The sequence below is a fragment of the Martes martes genome (genome assembly GCF_963455335.1).
Source record: "Martes martes genome assembly, chromosome: 3".
NCBI classification, from domain to species: domain Eukaryota; kingdom Metazoa; phylum Chordata; class Mammalia; order Carnivora; family Mustelidae; genus Martes; species Martes martes.
Window position 1 is genome coordinate 161,048,740 of NC_137890.1, and position 21,444 is coordinate 161,070,183.

The 21,444-nt window shown below is 41.6% G+C and overlaps 1 protein-coding gene and 1 long non-coding RNA gene across 4 annotated transcripts in view; one reads left to right on the forward strand and one right to left on the reverse strand.

Moving 5' to 3' along the window:
• The window catches only part of IRS1 (insulin receptor substrate 1), a 58,699-nt gene extending 55,695 nt beyond the window's left edge, over positions 1-3,004 (forward strand). For all 3 annotated transcript variants that reach the window (XR_013966610.1, XR_013966611.1, XM_080799749.1), the window contains one exon: positions 1,978-3,004. The gene's annotated coding sequence lies outside the window, so the exon portion shown is untranslated. The remainder of the gene's footprint in view (positions 1-1,977) is intronic.
• Positions 3,005-6,750: 3,746 nt separating this feature from the next.
• Positions 6,751-17,363, reverse strand: LOC308340517. The gene is made up of 6 exons (XR_013966613.1): positions 17,217-17,363; positions 16,469-16,566; positions 16,115-16,199; positions 9,726-9,879; positions 9,022-9,114; positions 6,751-7,972 (listed from the first exon to the last, which is right to left on the reverse strand). It is a non-coding gene; the product is annotated as an uncharacterized lncRNA (long non-coding RNA).
• Positions 17,364-21,444: the final 4,081 nt, after the last annotated feature.

Here is a 21,444-nt window from a genome sequence, read left to right on the forward strand (position 1 = left end):
CCACTTCATCTTGGGCCCAGAGCTATGAAGCTGTGTGAAGCTCTGTCTACATATTCTTGTAGGAACATTCTGATAGATCACGGTGTGAGTTCAGGAAAAACTTGAAAGTATTGAGAGATCTGGAGATGGGTCTCCAGGGTTTCTGAAGGGATGGGTTTTCATTTCACTTGCAGGAACTACACAAAGTCAGTCCTGTTTCGCTTGCAATCCGAGGGATAAGCCTGGAGTCCTTTTTTGTTTTTGCACTGGCGTCTCTATGGGAAGTCTTTATTTGTCTATAGAAAAATAGGCTGTTTACCTGTCCCTTAGGGGCGGAGTTAATATTTTAAAAACGTCGACAGGAATCTCATAAAACTAGTCCATGTCTGGTAAATTTCAGCTTACCTGAACGCCAAATGGTGAACGCTAACTGGTGCCAGCCATACTCTCCTTCAAGGGACGAGAGAGAAAACCAGTCATGCTGGTCAACATATACATTGTATGGATTGTAGAATCTGTTCCTTTCCTTGTAGCTGACGTGGATTAGTACTACTACATCTGGACGGATCCTGAACCATGTCCTGGTGTCCCTAGACTTAGATGGCGATACCTTAGCCTTGCATTCGAGGTTCTTCGCCATCGGTCCCACCACATTCTTCAGATTTACCTCCTTTGATCCCTTTTCACATACCTTGGGATCTAACACAATCCATCCTTCTCCACTTGTCCTGCCCATGGCCATACCCTTCCCCAGGCCTCGTTTTATCACGTGTCTCAGCAGGACCTGTGCTTTGTCCCTTTGGTTCGTTCCACTCTTAGTGAGTCCTTACTGTGCGTCAGCCCCGGTGCGAGGCTCTGGGGATGCAGCCCTGAAGCAGCAAAGATACGATCCCATTTCCACATTCCCAAACTATCCCTTTTCTCCCGGTCCATGCCAGATGTGTCAGTGAGGTACTTCCTTTCTACTCCCATCTAGAAGCATCTTTCCTCCCTCCATGCAGCTAGAGTATCTTTTCTGTGCATCTGCCATGGGATTTACCCCCTTTTTCCTTTGTATTCTTTCTATTTATGAACAGAGCTTACCTTCCTTCCTAGATTTTCTAGAAAACAGGGCCTGTAGCACAACTCAGCTTTATATGCCCCATAATATCTAATGCAACTTGTTACCCATTTGACAATATTTACTATCGAGTCTGCACCATTCTATAAGCATTGGTATGTGTAGATAACTTTGAAATACGTAAATGTGGGCTTCAGGAGGTCTATCTAATGTTAATACTGGAGACCAAAAGAGGGCTTATGAGGTTGAATAAGGTGTCTCCTCTCTGGAAGGGCCTGGGTAACGCCCCCTGAGGTCTGCCTTCTGGAATTGTATAGAAGCAATGTGCTTCTGCCGGAATAACATTTCTATTATACCTAAATCAGAATCCCTTTTTCTTTTTTAATTTAATGATTAACTAAATCTGTTTCACTGGGTCTCCTTCTGCATCTGAAATCCTCATATCAAGCAATGTCATGTTAAAAACTGACTTCAGATATTGTGATGTTAGGCCCTGCAACTTCAAATTCTAAAATCTGCAGTTGACTTTGAACCAAAAGAAGATGAAGCACAGCCTGACCGTAACTTCTTCACCATGTTTTATAGTACTTTGACGCAACACCTCTAATTCACATTTTCGTTTGGATCCTCAGAACATCAAAGTATTTTGTGTTTTTGTGTTACTCAACTCTGAAACCTCCAAATCCCATCGATCTGTTGACTGATTTAATATTGACTATTTTGAGTTTGTATTTGCTTTAGACTCTTGCATTTTGAAAGGGGGGGAAAAAGTTAAGTACACTTTGTTGATTTTATTTAAGTACACAGTACTGTTTGTGCCTGTGACATCTGCCTATCTGATCCTGCCTCCTTGTTAAAGAAAAACCCATAAAAACTGATGGAATGGTGCACTTTGTGATACGCCCGTGGTGACGAATCCTTTTCGTTTTCCTTTCCAGAATGAAGACCTGAATGACCTCAGCAAATCCTCCCTTTCCTCATGGGTACCCAGACTCTGAATATTTCACGATTCACAACCAGGACCTCACATCTTCTTCCTCAGTAGATGGTACGATGCATCCATTTCAGTTTGTTTACTTTCTACAATCCTCAGGAGTTCCTTGACTGGACTGCACGTACTATATTGTGCCAAGCAAAAAAGCACTGTGACACCAGAACCATGAGTCTGCATAAACTTCATCGTCAACCTTAAGGACATAGCTGGCCACGTGAGCTGATGTGCCCACCACCATGCCACGAGAGATTGGGTTTACTCTCCTTGCATTTACAAGATCCATTTCATCTGCTGCTGAAACTGTGTATGACAAAGCATCGCTGTAAATTATTTCATCCAAAACTGTTCGCGTTGGGTGGAGAGAGTATTAAATATTTAACATAGGTTTTGATTTCTATGTGTAATTTTTTTAATTAAAATGTAACTTTTCTTACAGCACATCTTTTTTTTGGATGTGGAACTGAGGTATACTATGTTCTGTTGTAAAGAGTGGAGCAAATACTTAAAACAAGGCTAATGAGAGTAGACTAGGATACGATCCTTGTTTTAAGATTGTAATTCAGAAAAATAATATAATAAGAATCATAGTGCCATTAGATGGTTCTCAGTTGTATAGTTCTATTTGTGGATACTATCTCTTGTAATATAGCCCTGATGTTGAGCTGAGATCCTTACAAGAATTGATCTTCATTTTGTATTTTTTCCTGTAAGGCAGTAGGCCACGTTAATTAAACTGAAGAAGGATATATTCTACTGGGTGTTTTCAAGTGTCAGCTTAAAATTGGCCATTGAATGGAAGCGAAATTACAAGCAAAGGAAATCAGAGTCTTCCATTGTATATACTGTAAGGAGGAGGAGACTTGGGTGATCCCTTTAAATCAAGAGCTCTCTTTGGAATGAACAATGTGGGTGTTTGTAAATTCTGGAAATTTCTTTCTATTCATAATAAACTAGAGACTGTTGATCTTTTCTTCTCCCCTTCCCCCCACTTCTGTAAGCTTCCTGCTACCTTTTTTTTTTTCCCCCATGCACACGTTAGGATATTTTATTTCTGTCATTGTCTCAAGAAAGGTGGTTAAGACAAGTGAGTGCTTGTCTTTGATTTCTAACCAGGAGTTAAAATTCCAGAAAAATGGTTTTTATCATGACCAGGGCTACATGTCACTTCCCACAAGACCCTTATCTCTTGTTTCCTGAGCCCATCCCGTGTTAGTTACATGATTGAACTGGATCTAACTGGTTCCATTTGCCCTGGTGGGTACTGGCCTATTAACGTTTAGTTAATAAAACCCAGTGCACAGAGAGCATGTCAAAGCATAATGACTGGCTCCTGAAACATCTAGCCAGCAGGGAAGATGTTAATCCTCTTCTTGTTTGGAAAGCACACACATCTTGGAATTTTTCCTTGTGAAAAAGAGAAGGCCGTGGATGTACTTAAAGATATTGCCCACGGTGTTTTTCATCTTTTTTGCCAGGAAACTTCCTAAAGGTTAAGTGAATTAATGCCAAGGTCGGGCTCCCTCAGAGTCTGTGTAAACGCTGCATCAGAATTTCCCAGCCCTGCTGTGGAGGGGAGCAACATTTCATTTCTCTGATGGGTTGAGCTCCCTGGGTTGGGGAGGGGCTACAAGGAAGGGGCCACGGTTGGGGACCACTGCGGTGGTTGCTGCCCCTCATCCAGCCAGTCGGTGGCGCGGGGTGGGGGGGAATCCCTACTCTACTCAACAGGGAGTGGAGATAAATGGAACCCCTCACGCTGCTGAGGCCTGTGTTACTATTAATTCAACCGGATGGCATGTACCTCACAGACTGTTGTACGAAGTTCATTGTTGCAGATTCTGACCATTTGCATGCTCATCAATTTGTAAGATGAATAGGTCTGTAGGCCTAAGAATCCATTGTTTTCAAGGAATTTGCATTTACTGAATTACATCATTTCCTATGAGGAGAGAACACTACCGATTTTTTTTTTTAATTTTTATTTATTTATTTGACAGAGAGAGAGAGAGACATCACAAGTAGGCAGAGAGGCAGGCAGAGAGAGAGGAGGAAGCAGGCTCCCCGCTGAGCAGAGAGCCTGATGCGGGGCTCGATCCCAGGACCCTGAGATCATGACCTGAGCCGAAGGCAGAGGCTTTAACCCACTGAGCCACCCAGGCGCCCCGAACACTACCGATTTTAAAAATCTGCTATGAATTTTTTTTTTTTACACTTTTATAAAAAAGACTTTCTTGGTCAAACCAACTTAAATTTTTTCAAGTATTCTGACTCCTACTCCTGCCTAGTGTAGGAAGAGAGCAAGCTGTCCTGCTTTCTTCCATTGAGGACATAAGTAGTTAAAGAGACATCAGTGAAGAAGGTCAGCCCCAACCGTTTTCCTGTGAAGCTGGTTATTATTTCTCAAGGAAACTATACTTTGAATATGTATTACTGAGATACCTCTGCTTTGTGGAGTACCAACATGTTTTGGGTGAGAACAGAAATCAACAGAATGGAAAAGCCATCTCTTGGTGAATTTCTCTGATGTTTTGTTGAGTCCGATAGCATAAAGGTGGAAATCCTATTGTAATAAGCTGCTTCTAGTGGTCCCTGAGCTGGGTTTGGTGGTGGTGTCAGACTGCACCAATTTAAAACTGGAAGTGGCCGGTATTTAAGGCAAAAACTCATGCTCTGCCTATAGAGGGCTTGACCTTGAGCGACATCAGCTGCTAAAATCCTTGTGTTCAGTTCCTATTGAAAGCTGGCTTTTATCCATTTCCAAGTATTTGTAGGCCAGCCAAGGAATTACATTAATGGGGCTTCTCGTGGCCTCTGGTTAACCTATAAGTTAGTGGCTTTTTCCTCATGAGACCAATCTTTTATAGTGTTCTTTCTTAGAGACCTGGGCAGAGTTTTAAAATTCTCCTTTGTGGAAAGAACAAATATAGTTTATGACTTTGATGATATCTTCATTCTGGGCAGGGGGAAAAAAAAAGTCCTAGAACCAGCTAGAAGTGAAGAGAATCCATTAATGATCAACCCCCTGAGTCAATAATGACAATTCAGTACTGATGTTACGTTTGTGGCTATTTCTTGCTGACTTTCAAAGGTCAGGGACTCAATTAATCTAGGTTGACGGCAAAAATGGGTTTACTAAAAATCATTGAGCCAAAAGTAGAGGTTTTTTACCCTTTATTTCCCCCTGTTGTCTCCTATCTTTTAAATTTGAGACATTTAAAGGATTAAGAAACAATTTTACTATACTGTAATGAACAGCATAGTACAATACTGAAGCCCCGTTTTGTTCAGTCTTGCATCCTGAATGCAATATGCTAGGTAGGTAAAAACTTTAATTTTATTTACTGCAGGTGGTTTAAAAATGGGAGGGGAGCTAATCGTCCAGTGGCGGTAGAGCTATGGGAAATGGGAGAGATGTGAAGTGCTCTGAGTGCTTTGGCTGGAGCTCTGTGGGTCAGTCCATCATGCAGAGAGGCCCTGAAACCAGAGACCCTGTGGGAAGTAAGACCTTGACTGGGGAGAGACAGGAGACCCTTTGGAAGGGACGCAAAGGAGGATGCATGGAAGCCAAACATGAAATCGCTTCTTTGCAATGACTTGACGGGGGAGTTGGTGTTCCTAGGACATCGTGTGTGTTAGTTGGAGGTAATGCTGCATTCATAAAGACTGCTAAAAAACTTTAGGGGAAGAAGCATGCACTTCTTGGGATGTGAGAAAATATGGCCTTGCCAATACTAAGAGAAAGAACTTCTGTCTTACGAGCTTCGCTCTGGAGAGCAAAATACCCTTCTTGTCAGTAGAACTTCAAGGGTTAGACACTGGTACCTTTGATCATCTCCAAAGTCAAGCCAGATAACATCTTGGAGGTCCCACCATAGCTCTGTCCTATTGTCTCCTAGACACGGGTAGAGAATGTGTGGGTCGGATACTATGCTGGGTTTCCCACAGCTTGTAACCAGAACATCCAGTTGGATGCTGAGAGGAGGCAGAAAGATAGTGAAGGGGTTTGACTCTATTCTTAAGGAATTTAGCTTATAATTAGCTAATAAGACTAGACAACATGGCTTAGCTGGAGAGTTGTCTTCCTTTCATCGTTTGTTGATGACTTGGCATTTGTGATATGTACACCAAGAGCTCTGGTGTTCTAGATCCTTGCCGTTCACCTGACATTTAAATCTCCCTTTGCTTCTGTTAACTTCCCCAGTGTTAACCAACATGCCACGCGATAGGACAAATTCAGCAAACAGGAAAAAAAAAAAAAAACAACTTGTCTGTATTTGTATAAGCATTTTTAGTGCTGTTTTATTTTTGTTTTTGTTTGTTTTGTTTGTTGATCTTAGAACTTTGCCGTTGGCTTCAGAATGTAGTTCCCAGAACAATTTTTCTTACAGGGTTCTTTCCTTACACCTCTTGGCTGCAGGGTGGGCCAAATTAAATACATATATATTTTTTCATTTACTGTATGTGCAGTTTGGTTTATCATCTTCAGATGGTGGTGCTGCTGATGGTGCTACTTCATCTGTGTACAAAAGGACCAATGCATGGTCTGTGTTGCTACCAAAACATTTATTGTATATACGTGTATAACATGTATTATGTATATATGTCATGGGTACCAGGCCAGGTATATAATTTTATTTAGAAGTGTTTCACTTTTCTGAGTTTTCTTTATAGTGTTATGCTTATTTTCAGTTTTGTTTTGTTTTTGTTTTTATTTTTTCCTCCCTGATTCTGTCTGGTACTTAGAACTGTAGTGTCTTCATCGTTAATTAAAGAAAATTGTCTAAATGAATTCACGGATGTGAATGTTAGTGATCCTTAATGTTTTTGGTTGTGGGACGTGAAACAGAAACTGCCAATGAAAAGTTGCTGGGGCCTTTGGGTAAGAGTGGTGTCACTATTTAATATACCTTAATTAATAAATGATTTTGGAACAGAGAGGTTTGCCTGACACTATCCCTCTTCGGTTGGCTTTCAATGACCAAGAGGATAAAGAACTAGACCTCTGAAAAGATTTTAAGCTGCTTTTGTTGGTGGTAGTAAGTGGGAAGAGGGAGTAGGGAGCAAAACTCCATCCTCCTCCAGATGGCAAGGTAGATATTCTGTTGATAGGCCCTTTAAACAGCCTTGTGGAAACCTTCAGTGTGCACATGGATCCCCCCAAGAGGTTGTTCAAATGCAGATTGGCATCGAGGGGTCGTGGGCACGGTGCCTGAGACACATTACCATCACCCAGGTGGCTTTCAAAAACTTCAATGGCGGGGCCAAGTCCAAGGTGCTGATTTACTTTGGGGTGGGGTCTGGGCATTGATCATGGCTACGAGCTGCTGCTTTTTATACTCTCCAGGAGACTAGTACAGGGTCAGAGCTGAAAACCACTGTGGAGAAGGGTTGCCCAAACTTGTCGGATTACTAGAGTCACTTAGAAATGCTGATTCCCTGGAGCTCTCTAGGAATGTGTGCTTAACTAGGTGGCTCATGGTGGGCGAGTTGGGAAACCCCAGTTTCTGTGCCAGTGGAAGCTTTTGGATTGTTTCACCACTAGAAGGGACAGGACATCAATGGTTTTTGAAAATAATAAACCACCTTGCCAATAGAGAAACAGCCAACTCCCCCACCTTCTCCCAAACTGAGTTCTCTTGCTCAAACAATTTAAACAGATGATTGGTGTGTCTCACATTGTTAGAGCAAACTCAAATTATTGAACGTTGTGGGAAGAGATTGGAAATTAATTTTTTAATTTCATTTTCTTAATCAGCATGATGCTCCACTGAGAGTAAGAAGCCTGAGTTTTCTTACTTGGCACACGAGGCTGGAGGGGTCTTCCCTCTGCTCAGTGATGTAAATGATATCGTCGTTGTTCATAGGTAGCACAGAACATGATTGAATAAATGCTTGAAGTCATTCTTTCATCTTCACTGTATATTAACTGTGTCCATTTACTTTAAAAGAAAAAAAACAAAAACAAAAACAATGACCACAACTAATTTTTCTCCCCTAGTGGTATCACACAGCAAACATCACTCTAACTTCTGTTGAAATCATACAGAGACATCACTATTTAATGGTCATTTGAGGGAAGTCTAGTTGGGATGAATCAGTGGTACAATTTATAACATAATCGTCTTATTGCCTTTTGCACACATACAGAAACACACTATATCAAGTAAAATGTCAAGGGGCCTGTGAGAATTAATAATCGAGAATTTAGGATTATCTCTCTGATTCTGCTACAAATAGCAACATTTACGCTGCATTCATCATAGGTTAGCTACCAGGATTCACATTAATTATCTCACTCCATCCTTCCAGTAACCCACAGGTAGGTACTGCCTTTATGCCTGTTTCCCAGATGTGCAAGCAGAGGTGAGAAGGGATGTGTCTGTGTCACCAGCTCTGATGCAACAGACCAGCCTCTCCATCGAGGATGGCTTTGACAGCCGAGTCTGTATTCTCATCAGTGCCACTGCAAGTCTCTGGATTCCAAGTACTTAAACAATTAAGTTTTGGTCATGAAAAGCATTTATCACTGCAGCTGGCTTGTGTCATGAATTTGCTGAGCAAATATGATCTCATGGGAGCCCAAAAATGAAGCTCTGTCCAACTTAACAACTTTCACCCTACAAAGTAGCAGGGCCTTACTGGGGTTGTTTCCATCCTTTACCTTTATGTCTAGCTTAGTTTATTCGGGTCAAAAATCTCTTTCTGATTCCCTATTGTTTTTCTCCATAAATATCCCCCTTTTCAGCAACAGAACAGAAACACTCAGCTTTATTTGAAGAATGAGATAGGGCGACAGGTGAAATGTGACAGCCACATAAAATCCAAACCCCTGGGTTTTTAGGAGTTCGGTTTTACATATTAACTCTGTAAAAGGAAGTAAATCAGAGCTTCTCAAATTCTCTGTTAGAAATATGGATGATCAGATAGATGACCAAGATTGGCCAGAGGAGGTGGAAACATGAATTTCAACTAAAGAGGGAGACCTCACCTGAAGTAAAAGAATGATGGGACCTCCGGTCCAGGAATTCCCTCTCCTAGATCCTGCAGGGGAGGAAAGAGTTTCCCTCCACTTTTGAGGTCTCTGAAAATTAAATTGGCAAAGACAGACTGACAGGGGGAGCGCATCCAAATGTACTCAGTGTAAGTTCTGCATAACATGGCTGCTTTCCTCAGGAAATGAAGACCCAAAGAAACAGCTAGAAGGATGTTTTTAGGCCTGGTTTGATAAAAAGTGGGCAATTGTGGAGGAAGGCGAAAGGTTAAGGAGTCTGAGGCTATGGTAGTAAACAGGGAAACAGCAGAGCCAGCTTATTCTCGTTCTTCTCAGACACCTCCTTGTCTTTGGAGATAAGTATGCTCTTTCCCTGTGGGTGTGGGGCAGGCACCACTCACTTAAGTGTGTCATGACCTGTTCCAGGGGAGAAGGTCAGAATGATCTTCCTGCTTCTGCTGTTTTCTTCAGTTTCTTCCGCTTAAAATATTTAATATTCTAAGGTGTCTTATTCTGGGGTAGTATGTCCTGAACCCCACCAATCCACAGGACTTCTCAAAGTTTGGACTATACATGAACTACACAGAATTTCCTGAAGAGCTGATACCAAATAGATTTTAACAAAGACCTCACGAGACTGTATTAGTAATCATTTGTTTCCCCAGAACACACATCTCTCTGGGGTTATTGCATACCCTGACCTTAGAAGAATGTGTTGTTGGTGTTCACTAGGCATTATCCTTTCTGCTCTCTTCTGTATGTATGTCGCTCCAAATCTTAAGCATCATGTGCTTAAGTATTATGTGCTTCTAAATGTGAGAAAAGAAATGATATTGCAGGAGATCCTCATTGCATCTGGAAAAAGCAATTTATAAAGTAGAAGTTAGGAAAATTGGCCTAAATTTAGGTAGGACATAGCAGAAAAACAAAGGAATTAGGGAAACTTGGACTTACAGTATTATACAACATGATCCTGATTCTACAGAACAAAATCCTAAATGAAACAAAATATCCCAAAATATTAAGAAGTGGTATGTCTGATGGCATTATAAATTATTTTAATTTTAGTTTTTCTATTTTTCCATAAGTTTTTCCAATTATCATGTCTTGCTTTAATAATGCAAAACAAAACATTTAAAAAACACAAAGGAAGTTGGATGGGAATCTCAGTGAATTCCCCACATGTCTATATTTTCATACATCACACTATGCCATGATTAGTCAGTCATGGGTCAGACAATTGTAGTCTATAAACCAAATCCAGCCAGCTGCTTGTTTTTGTAAATAAAGTTTTATTGGAACACAGTCTTGCTCATTCTTTTATGTATTGCCTATAACACTATCACAGCAGTTGGGACCAAGACCAAATGCCCTGCCCCCCACCAAATAAAATACTATCTGGCATTATAGGAAATGTTTGCTGATCCCTATGAACTGATGTTTTTCAAGAGAGATATTTGGGATGAGGCAAAGTTTGTGCCCTGGGATTCTGAAATTCTCCCCAATGTGCTGAAAGAGTCTTATGAAGTTCTGCAGCCACCATTATATTGCTGTTGGACAGAATTTATGATCAGATTTATCAGAGTTTATTTCTTAATCCCTGTACAGTTGCTCACTGAGGTTCCCAAAGGACTTCTTTAAATCTCATTTACAAACACTGAAGTACTTTTATAGTTAGGCAAGCAGAGCTGAATTAGAGTACATTTAGGATAATACTTTGTGTGTGTTTTTTGTACTTTTAGGTTAATAGCCAAAAGGTGGGGGGAGGGGCAAAGAAACCAATTAAAGGAGGTTTGGGTTTCCTCAAGAAATTCCAAAAGGAGTTCAAAGTAGTTTGTGGTATCCTCAACCAATCAGAGAGACAACAAACAGGCATCCTTTTCCAGTCTCCTTTTCTAACTTGTCATCAACTATTGTGCCTAAACTGGAAATCAGAGCCAAGGGCATGAATTCCAGTCAGGAAGATAATACCTGGTAAACTATAAGACAAAGATAAGAGGTTTCAGGATTACTGGATTAAAAAAGAAAAAGAAGAGTCATTGTCATAAGTTGAGTCATTAGCTAGGAAGGCAATTCCTTGGGTATTTTTTGGTTGCTATAGAGTATCAATATTTTATTCATTCATCATACCCACAATATTAGTGAGTAACTATTCTATACTGTGTGTGAGAGATACCCTCATAATGACACATTCTTGCCTCCTTGGAGCTCGCACTGCAGGCAATCGCAGATCAGACCACTTGTTTTACACATAAAGGAAATTGTATTTTAGTCCCACTCTCACTGGCTGTGACTTTATTTTAAAATTGAATTTATAGCAGGTTGACTAAATGGATTCCTTAATGCCCTCCACTGCTGGCGAGTTTTGGGAGGGGGGTTGTCTTCCAGGGACCCAGTGTGCGAAGCTGATGCATGGATTTGAGAAGTCATAACTTTCAAAGAGAGAGAAAGCATCCTAGAATCACAGTGGGTCACTGCTGGATGGAGTCCTTTATCTGTCATCTGGTGCAACTTCTTATTCTCAGGTCAAGAAACTAGGGTCCCATGAGTTCACAACTTCTCCTGGATCACATATACTGAAAACCCAAGGAACCCTCCCCACCACCGAACTCAACTTTACTGAGCATTTTGCTACATGCCTGTGTCTGGTCATGGATCAGCTCATGTTCCTGCATAACCTTTCATCCCAAAACTTTGTAGATATATAAAACACTATTTTAGAGAGTGAAAAAAAAAATCAAAGGCCTGAAGAATAACTTGTCTAAGATCACTCAGTGAGTAGGTACAGATCTGGAAGCCCCACTCCATTCCAGTGAAGCCCAGAGCTTTGTTTTTAAAGTTTAATAATGGAAAGACATGGAAATAACAACAAAAATCCATGTTCTTTGAAATCCTGGTTTACATTTATGACCTTAGGTTGCCAGAAAATGCCATGTGGAAAGTTCTTGATTTTACACTTAAATACTCCAGACACAACCTGTACTCCTTCCCTGAGTTCCCTACCTGCAAGTCTAACTTTCTCTAGTGCTTTTGAGGGTTTCTGGTTAAGTCAGGATGAAAGTGTTACCTTGGCTGTCTCTTTCAAAACTCCATTCTTAATTAAGCGATTTTCCTCACCAGTTTAAATGCAGCTTCTAATTTGCTTGTCACAGAAGATGGCAACCAAATGCACACACACATGCACAACACCCCACTCACGTATGCATGTGCACACACACACAGCCCCCCCGCCCCCAATCCAGGAAGGAAATGTTAGTGAGGCGTCTAAAACAGCCAACTTATTTTTTTTATTAGTGGCATGTTTCTGGTTTAAATTTGAATTGCTCATTTAATTTTACATCCCTCTCTCTTCCCCACCACACACCAACTATCCCAGTTAGCAGGGACCCATGCCCCATATGTGAACAAAAGTGGAGACTTCTGAATCTGGTTTACTTCATCTGTTGAAAAATAAAATGAGTTTGGCTGAGCTAAACAAACTTCTCCCTGAATAGAGTATCCCTAATATTCCTGTTTGCTGAAATGTTTGACAGATGGGAATCTGATGGCAGGGGCGAGGGGGCGGGTTCTTTTAATGGCTGTGTGACTACTTCATTTCTTGTCTTTGCCTTGCCACTACCTGTGTGACTGTGGGCAAAGTGCTTCTCTACGGCTGTCCACTTCTTTGTTTATATAAATATGAGGGTTACTTAATTGTAACCTGGGGATCAGAAACTTGTCAACACAAAAATCTGATGTGATGTTTTTCACAGGGTTGGCAGTGGTCATTTTTTTTCCCCCCTTGGGAAGAAGGGATTGTGATTTCTGGTGGATTCAACAAAGATTCAGAGCAGATAGATAGTTTCTTGGAATCACAGAATTTTACAATTTTTATAATGCCCTGGCGAATGGTATAGAATTAGGGACTGGCCTAGGGCAAAAATCCTCCATCAGCAAAGTTTGTCTCTAGAGTTTTCTCTCCTTAATTCTACACATTGGTTGAAGTGGGGTACCCCCTTCACCAAATATTTTTGTGGGGCCCAGGGTCTTTCTGGAGTGGAGAAAACACATCTGATAAACTATTTTTTCCAGAGGTATATAAAATGAATGTATTAGCTCCCAGGGTTTTTGGCTCAAAAAAGAAAACATACCCAGAAGGAAGAGAACACTTTGGCAAACAGAAAGTAATTGCTAATGGTGGGATTTTAGGTACCCATGTGGGGTTTAATAAGGGGTATTTAGTTTAGTTAAAGCAGATTAAATACTTTATAGGCACTGAGCCTTGGAAAGGATTATGATGAGGCGATCCCTTTCTTCTACATGTAATTAAAATAAAACTTTACTTTGACGATGACATAATACTTGCATGTTTGCTAAATTAACAATAACCTCAATTTCTAGATTTTCGGAATCATTCCAATTCTGGGTAAATCCATCAAAGCTAAACTTTTTCTCTCTTTTGTTTTTGGGGAGTCGGCAGTCCTTTCCTGGCTGGTGCTCTCAAGTCTCTCCTGGGTTCAACGCCTTTGTCTTCACATCCCTGATGTCATTTTGGTAGGGGACCACCTACACCACCCATCCGTGAGGTTGGCTCTGGCTCACTCAGTGATGAACCTTACTTAATTGTTGGCACAAAAAGAACCGAAGCAGGAAAAGAATGAAAGAATTTCCTTCTGGCAGACAAACAACTCCTACTTGTTGCTACTAACGGGAAATCTATTTTTACTCTTCCGTGCCCCAGCAAAGGAGCTGATCTTCATGACACAAAGAAACCCTCAGGCAAAAATTGTAACAGAGCATTTCTCTCTGGAAATTACAAACTCAAAAGAGGAAACCACACCACAGTATTCCGAGTAAGAAGACGATGCCCACTGTGTATGTTCCATACAAATGTTGAGTCCCCAATAAAAACTTCATCAACGCTCAAAGATTTTCAACAAAGATGACCTCGCAGTTGAAATGCGCCATTTAATTTTTCCTTTTGTGGTCATGGAGAGATAAGTTTTTATTCTAGGAAAGGGTTGGAAAGTGTTGGAATTAGACAGTTCTAGGCCAACCAGGAAATCCTATTTCGTAAGAGACCACGGGAAAATTGCGTAGCTTCTCGGACCTGCGTTCTACCATGTATAACGTGGGGATGTTATTTACTCTGAAAAGGTTTGGTACTCATTCTAGAGACTCCCGCCATACCCTGGTCTATTGTTGGTCTATCGTTTTATATATGTAATGTTTAAAAAGCCTTAGACACAAGAAGTCTACCTTGCCTGGTCTTTATTCTATATTTCCGGCCAAAAAGAAAAAAAAAAAAAGGTCCTGTGCTCCAGGGAAAATTGATGACAAAGCCTCAGGTGGAATTTTGTGATCTCTCTGTGTGGCTTCTCAGAAATGCACTCGTGCAGCTTTCTGAGTGCAAGACTGGCGCCCATGAGGAAACTGGGCCTTAAGAACAACAAACACGCCAGCCAGCTCTGCCTTGCATTCTAGCTACTGCATTACTCTCCTCAAGATAAGAGCCGGGAAGGGACATTCGCCTCCCATCCTGGCACTATCACCTTTCCGTTGGATTCCAGTAGGGTTCCCCGGGTCTCACCCTCTCACACTCCCTGCTCATCTCAACACAGCTGTTCCGGTCTCACCGAAGCACACTTTTGGGGATGTTTATCTATTAGCAAATGTCCCCTGCACCCTTGGGCCCCCAGGGTTGGCTGGGCTTGAGTCCAACTCTTTTCATATTTAAGATCAAACTTCATGAAGAAAAAATACTGAAGAGGAAGCTGTTGTTTCTGCTGCATTGATAGGATAGGTTCTCCCTACCACAGAGTTCTTAGAGAGGAGAGTGTCCAGGGGACCCCAGTAGGGGACATTCAGGCACCCCATGTTGTGGAGAGAGCCTTCTGCCCAAGACAGAAGAGCCAGGCAGCCCTGAGCAGGCCCTGTCTCTGTCCAACATCCTCTCATCCTGTTTCATCCCTTCTCCTGCCTTTCATTTCTCTTTCCCTCCATTTTAGGGCTGGGCCAACCTCACATGGCATTATTTTTAGTTCTCACAGGGGAACACTGACTTTTCTCTCTCCTGCTTTCCTTTCCCCCTTACCAAGGATTGCGATTGTTTTTCTGCCTTGCATTCAGGGGCTTGGGAACATCGTGTGCTTGCTTACGTTTAACCCCTTGCATTTCCCCGAGGTGCTTTGTTCAGTCGCTCATGAACTTTTAATTTTTTCCAGGCTTGTGTGTTTTGTCCAGACTGCAGCTTTTCTGGAGCTTGGCCCGCCTCTTTGTTTTGGGGAAGCTTATTGCTTCACAGTGAGACCATCTGACAGTTGTTATCTGTGACCTGAAAGCCAGAGGCAGCCAGGAGACTGTTCTTCTCGAAGACCTCCCAGGTCCCCAGCCCCCACCGCCATCTGGGACCACCCCAGGAAAGAGACCAGTGTGACACCAAATGTTCACAGGAGGATGGAGGTTTTTCTCCACCCACCAAGGCCAGCCTCGGTCTGTCCTTGAACCCCCAACAAGGGGGAAAACCATCAGATTCATCTGTGTGGGTGTCTACTAGGATCTTCTCTCCACCCCTCCTCGGGCTCTCCCTCTCTCCCTCTCTCTCTCTCTCCCTCTCTCTCTCTTCCTGGCTTCCTCCCTTCCCTTGCTCTCTACTTTCTCAAAAATCTGTGGACCCAGCTGCTGGCTAACAGCTCTCCAGGAGGCAAACACAAGGGCAGATAAAACACTGAATACAAACCAGCGCACCGTGTCTATCCGGGAGGTTCCCAATCACACAGAGAATCAAACCCGCGCTCTTGACCAGGGCCAGCACGACTCTGAGGGAAAGGTCCCTGTCTGTCTCCTCCTGTCTGATCCCTGGCATACTCTCCTTCACTCACTCTGCTGTCGGCTCATTCCCCACCCAGACCCTTCACAGCCTTGCCCCCTCCTCTGAAATGCCCAGGCTTCCCTCTCATCCACCAGGACCCCGCTCTGTCCAAGCTCCCTTCCAAGAATTGGCCCTCGCTCCCTCCCCTGCCTCTCTTGCCCTCCGCAGGATATTTTGAGTTTCTTCACAGTGCAATCGTCATCTCAAATTATCTCTGTATTTCTCAGTTTGCTTGTTTACCTTCTGCCTTTATCCTGCAAACCCTCTGTCTTTTGCTCCACGCCGGCCCCCAGTGCCTGACACAGACTTTGACTTCGATAAATATCTGTTGTATAAACGGATAAATAAATACTTTAGTAGGGGACGTAAGAATTAACCAAGTTAACCAAAATAACGTCACAAATAACGATAATAATAATAGCGTTTGACTTCTCTTGGTATTTTACCAAGCGTTATGTTTTGCGTATGCTATCTCCAATCTTCAAAACAATTCTGAGAGAGAATGTTATTTTTGTGTTTTGCACACCGCCCCCCACCCCCGCCCCGCCTCAAAAGGAGGCTTCCAAAAGTCGGTATTTTCCCAAGGCCACCCACCTAGTGAGGGATGGACCTGGGATCTGTCCTCAGACAGGTCTGACTCTACAGCCAGAAGTTCTTTCCTCTTGACCACGATGTCTAATACACGTAAACAACTATAATACAAGCCAGAAAGAGATAAGCTCCATGAGAGGCACAGATAAAACATCATGGGAATTCAAAGGAGGAAGAAGTGGCCTCTGGAAGAGGGAACAGGAAAACCTTGTGACAAGGTGATTTTGCTTTTCTGGACCTGTGCCTCTGACGACTCAGGGGAGGGCGGGGGAGGGGGGGATTTGGACAGTGGGAGGTGGGATGTGAAACCCCAGGGTGTGTTGAAGTCAAACCCCAGAGGGCTACGTGTGCTCACACACGAATGCACACGTCGTGGTTGAGGGCAGAAAGGCAACAACGACAAGACGATTTTAAATTCAATACAGAGAAAGCTAGCAGTTGTACTAGGGAGTATTTTCTTCTTGTCTCCAGTCCTAACTCTGATTATTATTTAAAGACAAAAGCACTCATCTGTATCTATTAGGGTAAGAGCTTCAAATAAACAGCTATTATCTCACATTTCTGTTTAAGCAAGCCTCACTATTTATCCACACACACAGAAAAATGTATTTTCCTCCTGAGTCACATCTGAAATTCAGATGTAGACTAAATGTTCCCAGGCCTATCTGGCCTGAGGGTCACATGTGACCACGTTGCCACTGAAACCCAAATTTTCAGGATTCAGTGTCCCCACCTCCTCCGTAGGACTTACACGTTCCGTTCCCTGCGAAATCTCTGACCCGATTATCCTTGAGTTTTCAGGGACACATCAGCTGTGTTTGTAGCCGAGTCCTTCCTGCTTGCTCTACTTTGCCCTCTTTCTGCTGCTGGGCACTGCAGCCTTCCCAGGCTCATGAACCCGGTGCCTTGGGCCAAGCCCCCGCCTGTGGCTCCAAACCCAGATTCCCAGCCTCCAAACCGGCTGCATTCCTCTCAGTCTTCCTGGCACTGGAGCTGTACGCCGTGGTCCTCACAGGACAGGGACAAAGGCCTTCTCTCTTCTGAGCCTACGACCTGTTGGCGGAGAGCTGGCAACCAGAATCGAAAGCGCAGCAAAAGGCCTGGCCGTCACCATGACTCCATTTAGATCCATACCGATGTGTTGTTATGGGACGGAATGTAAGTGTTATAAATCCTGATGATGTCGATGTGATCATAATAGTGTGACGTAGCAGAGGTTGCCTAGGTGAGCTGATTTCCTGATCCCTCAGATAGAGAAAACATAATTTAGAGCTGATACACCAAATGGTAGAAGTAAAAGTATATTCAAAGTGTAAAAATAAATATTCGGAACTAAAATTGATAGTGGAGGAAAGAACCGTGGGGAGGAAATAGAACTATAATAATTCTGATCTACTGGTTGCCTTCTGGTCATATATCACAGTTTATTATGATAAAGAGTATAACTCAGAGCAAGGTTCTAACAGTTTTGAATATACATAAGCCTAAGTATGTAGTATCAACGTGCATAAAGAAAATATATTCAATACAACAAGATACGGGAAAAAATACTTTCTAGGAAGAGACTTGCATGCATTCTCCTAGTCCATGGCAGGTCAAGGGAATAAAAATTCATAAAAGCGGTAAAAGAACTACACAAAAAATTAACAATGGAAATCCAACTGCTATATCTCATGCTCTGTTCCATGAACACAGAGCATACCTTTTTCCCTAAGTGTCCATGGAACATTCATTTAAAAAGACCATATATTAGGACACAGAGAAACTAAGCAAAGTCCTGTCTGTACAAAATCATTTCCTGATTATTATGGAAAAAAATTAGAAGAGGAAAAATGACAACAAAAGCTCTACTCACCTGGAATTTTTTTTTTTTTTAATGTTTCTTAGGTAACTCTTGGCTCACACAGGAATCCAAAACCAAAATTATGGAACGTTTAGGAAATAATGGAAATGAAAATATTACCTAACAGAACTTGTGTTATAAAACTATAAATTCTACTCTATTCTCTTTATATGTAATAAAAAAATGAAAATAAACTAACAAGAAAGAATAAACCAAAGGAAAGTAGGAGAAAGTATAAAAGAGGAAAATATAAATTAATTGAGAAAATAAAGAGAGTCAACCCCCCCAATCTGTTTTGTTTTTTATAGGAGCAATGCAAAGCAAACCTATCAGCTAATCCAAGTAAGTGAAGAAAGAAGACACAAATCATAGAGGGGTGCCTGGTTGGCTCAGTCCAAGGAACATGAGACTCTTGATCTCAGGGTTGTGAGTTTGAGCCCCACATTGGGTGTAGAGATTATGTAAACAAATAAACAAACAAACTTAAAAAAAGAAAGAAAAGAAAAGGAAAGAACCTTAGGAAAAAAAAGGGATTAAAAGACATTCGTGGAATGGACTACATCCCTTCATAAAAATAAATGTGTGACCTTGGTTGTAAGGGATACTTTTTCTAGGATAACAAGTTATAAAAACTGATCCCAGAATAGGTAGGAGTTGGAAATATTAGAAAATAACAGAAAGAAATCTTAAAACTCATGTATTTGGAAGCTAAGTAACATAATTATATAACTCTCAAGTTAAAGTGCAAATTACAAGGAAAATTGGGAAGTATTTACTAATGAACAATATGAGAATACTATAGTTCACAATTTGTGGGACATCACAAATACTCATACTCAAAAGTTCACAGAAGACTTCTCTGTATTAACATCAAGTTGGAAACAAGTCGAATGCTCATTAGCAGATGAACAGCTAAACAAATTGTGGTATATCCGTAGAGTGGACTAACACTCAGGAATAACAAGGAATGAAGTATTGATTCACTCAGCAGGATGGACCTGCTAATAATGGTCCAGGGATGGACCTCAAAGACATTATACTGAGTAAAAGACACCAGGCATAAAGTAGTACCTTCTGTATGTTTCCATTTATATACAAAACTGATCTGTAGATCAGTGGTTGCTTCGGTGAAGAGTCAGAAAAGACCTACTGGCAAGGGGCATGAGGGAACATTTTGGAAAGTAGTGGTGATGTGACTGTGGCTGGTCACTCAGTGGGATGGATGCACAAGTTTAAACAACAAACTGTCCACTTAAAATGACTACCTTTTATTTAATTTAAATTACATCTCAAAAAAGTTGGTTTTTAAAACCGTGTGACAACATAGCAGTACTCTGAAATAAATTTACTTGGAAACAAGGAAGATTAAAAAATAAATATGCTAATCAAAGAAATGGAGAGATATTCGTGCTCTTGGTTGCAACGAATTTACCTTTAATTTCGGTACAACCCTAATCAAAATAACATTTAGATTTTCAAAAAGAAACTTGATAAACTTATCCTAAAATGTACACGGAGGAGTGAAGTTCTACAAATTGTTAAGCAATCCAAAAAGGAGACATGGTGTGGAATTTGTCCTACCAGTTGTTATGACAGAAGTCACAGACTTAGTTTTATAAAAGGAGGGTTAATACTAAATTGTTCTATCAGACCAACGATCAAGATACAGAGCTTAAGGCCAGAGCCCTGAATGTATGGTCTTTCATAAATTATGTTTAAAGCTAAAACTACAGTATAAGTCTGGGTTCTCTGGAGAGACAGAACCAGTAGGGTATGTGTGTCTATAGATTTAATTTAAGGAGTTGGCTCTCAGAATGTTTATAGTTTATCTAAACTTCTCCATGGTTCTGCTGCTTTGGCATCCATCTTATTTGGCCAAGCAGCCACTGGGGGCCTTAACCCATCTCTTGTCCTTCAGGCAAGCCCATGCCCTAGATAACAGCCCGCAGGGTCACAAGTAAGTGTAGGTTATTGATGTGACCTCCACAAATGTCCTTGTAGCAAATAGTCTCCCATACACCCTGGACCTTCCCCTTGGATAGAATCCCCAAGCATCTTGCCAAAACCCTGATTTTCTTAAATTTGAATTTACCAGTCTTTCCTTAATCTGAGAACCCCAAAGCACTCTACCCGCAGATCCTAATAAAGGCATGTGCCCTAGATCCTGTCACTTTCTCTGCCTGCTCCCTCCCTTGCCTTTCCCATGTGGAACTTCGAAGAATGCTGTGTACTTCCTCTAGCACCTGTGAGTAATAAAATTCTCTATTTCAATTTCTTCTGTGGTCTTTTACTGAACTATGACTCACCATCCAGCTCCCTGAACCTTCACTAAACAAGTGTTAATTGTAACAAAGTAGTAACACATGATTATGAAGGCTGGCAGATCCAAAGTCTAGAGGGTGAGCCAGCAAACTGGATAGCCATAGAAGTGATGCTGATGCTGCAGTTTAAGTCTAAAGGCGAGCTGCCCCAGAATTTCCTCTTGCTCAGAGGAGGTCCATCTTCTGTTCTTTTCAGCCCTTCAACTGATTAGACGAGACCCACCCACATTACGGAGAGCAAACTGCTTTATTCAAGTCTACCGATTTAAATGGTAATTTCAACCAAAAATACCCTCACAAAGCCATCCAGAACAATGTATGACCACATATCTGGGTACCTTACCATGCCCAGTCAAGCTGACACATAAAGTTGACCATCACAACTACACAACCAATTTAACATGGTATTAGAAAAACTTGGAGAAAAATTCAGCTAAATTCTTCCTAAACACCTCAAATAAAGGTAAACTTTAAATGGACTTAATTAGGTAATTGAGTCTCGAGAAAAAAAACCAAGTTAATAGAAGAAAATATGAAAGAATGTCCTTGTTACCTAGAGCAGGTATGATATTGCGATTTACGCTCATAAATAAATAGTCTTTGTCCCACTTCTGGCACAGAGCTCCTAAAAACCATTGGAATTTCCTAAGTCATGAGAGCAAAAACTGTGCCTGTTGTGATATTAATGAAATAAATTTGAAAAGCACCTAGGTAACCTAAAGATGGGGGCTGGTTGCTAGGAGAGCTGACCTTTAGGCTTAGAATTTTTAGCCCCATATCCCAACCTCCAGGGAGGGGAGAAAGGCTGTAGACTG